The sequence below is a fragment of the Pleurodeles waltl genome, chromosome 10 (assembly GCF_031143425.1).
Source record: "Pleurodeles waltl isolate 20211129_DDA chromosome 10, aPleWal1.hap1.20221129, whole genome shotgun sequence".
NCBI lineage: Eukaryota > Metazoa > Chordata > Amphibia > Caudata > Salamandridae > Pleurodeles > Pleurodeles waltl.
In genome coordinates, this window is record NC_090449.1 from 476,427,350 (window position 1) to 476,430,930 (window position 3,581).

General features: G+C 42.8%; 1 pseudogene; it reads right to left on the minus strand.

The window, feature by feature from the left end:
• Nucleotides 1–1,590: 1,590 nt before the first annotated feature.
• On the minus strand, nt 1,591–1,699 carry LOC138262508 (5S ribosomal RNA; annotated as a pseudogene).
• Between the last annotated feature and the right edge of the window lie 1,882 nt (nt 1,700–3,581).

The window sequence follows — 3,581 nt, forward strand, 5'->3', positions numbered from 1 at the left end:
GGTGATGCAATTAAGGAGATTCTTCCCACAAGTCCAAAGGTAAGACCTCTGATAGTAATGTTTGGCTGTTCATATGAGACGCAGAAGATGGGTAGAGATGGAGCTAAACTGTTGTTTTATATGATGCTTGTTCCCCCTACTTTTGTCGAATGGAAAAACTCTCTAATTTACCATCTTAAGTTAGACTGTCAGAAAGTTTGTAAGAGGATCAGATTTTGGAATCCGCTGAAACACTGGTTGGGAAGTGGTGAGGTATGAATAGATAGGATGTGATCCTATGATTATATTCTTTCCTCTGCTTTTCGCACTGGAGCTTGGGTGGAAAGTTTGTCCCAGACAGGGGCGACGAGGTCGGAGATGGGTGGTGAGCAGTTGTGTGAGAACCTTCGCTGATCACTCCGGCTGGGAGACATATCTCTTCTACACTACCATAACAAATCCAGAAATAAATGGGAAGGCAAGCCCTCTTCTTGCACTTTTTTCACTTAATGGAGAGGCTCTGTCACTCTGTAAGTGCCATCTGCAACATATTCGCCATGCCTTACAGGCAGAGGGTGGCCAGTCTTTTCTTTACTTTTGTCAAACCAGGGTCCCACAGAAAGTATTTAGGAGTTGTTGAAAAAATCAGATCTTTCATCATGGAATCCTTTCTCAAACAACATACAAAATAATGCCCCTTCTTATAATACAAGTAAAACTGAAAGAGACAGAGGTCTGTAGTTTAATGCTTAGGACATAACAGTGAGTAATGTGCTCTCTGCTGGGATGTTTTCCTATGTTGAACAGATTTTATTCTGCACACGCCCTGCTCAACCATTCTTTCTGTGGTCGATAAATTCATTGTTGAGTTGATGACACCTGTTACAGTGCCATGAAATGCCAGAAAATGCTTTGGGATGCTTTTACAACAACTCAAATTGTACGCACCTTTCCTCTTTTTATTCCCTGTTTCTGGAATGCTCTGCTTTTGGACTCTGTTACACTAGTGTCTGCAACTCATTTCATTCTTCCACACCGAATACATCATCGTCCTTTTATCACATTTACGACACGCTGTGCTGATTTTTTCCATTTGGTTGCCAATAGTGGGCTCAAGCACTATTTCTTGGGGGCTAAGGCTTATTCATGGCAAAGGTCTTAAAGAAAATAAGTGGGGGGACTGACCAAGTTAGACACTATGCAAGTGACATCACGGCACATGACACCACGGCATGTGAAATTGCACCTGGAATGACAGGTAGTGGCATCACAACCTATGACCTGACAGGAAATGACATCACAGGAAGTGAGATCTGGTCTTAAGACCTCAGGCATATGCTTACCGCAAAAAAGCAAAGCCTTAGCTAGGGATCCCTTTGCCCGTTGTAGAGCAAATGCTTTCTTCAGCTTGGGCCGAGTGTAAAGTGCAGAATAATTGTACGTTTTCCTTTGGAAAGTGTGTATTTTAGTGTTATTGCTGTTCTTTTTTATTTCTTTTTTTAAGACAGGAAAAAAAGAGTGCAGGAAATAAAAAAGTGGAAAATGAAATTAGCGAGGAAGCTGTGTAATTGAGCTAAGACGTGCAGCACCTAGTGTCTGGGAGAGGCAAAATGCCTACAGCACCTGGTATTCCCAGGCGGTCTCCCAACCAAGTACTAACCAAGCCTGACCCTGCTTAGTTTCTGAGATCAAGCGCATTCAGGGTGGTATGACCGTAGGCAGGAAAAGCTGCAGTTTCAGTTCTCTTCTGCTCACCAAGCCCACCGCCAGGAGCCTGCTGCTCTTAATCGCACCTGCACAGACTCCCCTTGGGAAGTCAGACATGTGCTCACTGCCGGAGGCCCAATGCCCCAACCCACATAGAACACCATTTTTAGGGTTGAGCCTGTGTTGCATGCGCTTGCGCATGAGTTTCGCTTGTGGGACGTATTAGTAGTTAGAAAAGGGCTCGGAGCCCCGCCCACGTCACCTCAGTGTCTTTCATTGGTTCATGGGCTTGCCTTTCAAAATCTGCTTGCTTTCATTAGTGGAAGGCAGGCATGCGTCATGCCATTTCCGGTGGTTAGCCCTCCTCGAGCGCAGCGACCAAGTACTGAAAACATGTGAGGCTCTCTGTTTTCCGTCCGGTTTGCAGACTACTTTTTATCTTTTCTCACAGCGTGATCTCACTTGGCAGAAGTCGAGCGCTTTGCATGACATCAACCCTGTTACATAGTTAATTGCACTTTTGCCTGTTACGTAGATAATTGCACTTTTGCCGATGTGGCAAGAAATGTCCAGTTGGGAGTTTACAACTGCTAATAGCTCTAACTCAGAAAAATGTGAGACCTGTTGCATTGCAAATGCTTGTTTTAAAGGCTACCTGCCAGAACTAGAGTCACCCTTACACGGTTTCCCATATGCTCCTCAAATATATCAATTGGTACGCAACCTGAAATAGGTTGGGTTTCAACAATTTTCTTTAATTCTACCGATAGCGACTGCATATCTTTCTTAGTCCATAAAATCTTCCCATTCACGGTACTAAATAACACATCATCACTATTAGGGATCTGCCATGGAAGTTCATCGTCTGCTTTCCCACTGATCGTTAGGATTAAAATATTGCCATCACTCCACATTTTATTGACTACCTTTAAATCCAAAAGATGGGGAAAACCGTATATGAGCTAACTGCGTAGTCAATTATCGTAAAGGATGTTACTGTAACATGGGTAGGATGAGCTGGAATATCACCTTGTAGTTTCCTATAAAGGAAAATTAAATTATGTTCCCTGCATGCCTCAAGGAGAAGCGTTCTTCTTTTTTCCTTAGAGCACACAGAGGCCCGTATATTAACAGCCTTTTTTCTGTTCTTTATCGGCAAATAAAGCGAGTGGATGGTTAGACACTGTAGCATCAAAATCCCCCACTGCTAGTGTAGTGTAGCCATTTTAAATATAGCCTCATGCACGTTAGTTTAACATACTAGGCCGCTGTGCACTTTGCCCTAGATGTATTTTATTCAGCTTCGCACTGTTATTTTACAATAACCGGTTTTTCGGTCTTGTTTTATTCTCTTTTATCACACTGTTCAGCTTAGTTCAGCACTGTGTTCTCAAATAATGCATTCTTGATCGCCCTGTGCTTTAGTCAAGGCTACAGTCTGGTACATTGCCGGTAAACGTGGTAGAAGTTTAGTCTCCAGTATTCATAGAAAATACACATCCTTACGTAGGGACATTTTCTTAGAACATCTGCGTGTTAGTTATAAAAACACTTCTTAGTCCTAGTACACGTCAAGAGGGAGATTCCAGTCAGGGACCCACAACTAGATGCTGAATGCCCCGTTGCAGATGCTGATGCAGATTACAGGCCTTTGCTCAGGTATGAGGATTGAAGTCCTCCCAGGGGAACCTGAAAGGCAGGCTTAGAGCTTATGATGCTGTACTCTAAATATAACTGAGAGAGAAAATAATCTAGCGGCACTATTATAGCCTTAGTCTTGTGCTTCACTCTCATCGTTACTATTTCAATCTTACTGTGTTGTATAGTTCTGGTTATTGCAGCTCATGCTTTGCTATCCAAAATGCAGTTGTTTTATTAACCAATCTTTAAAACTT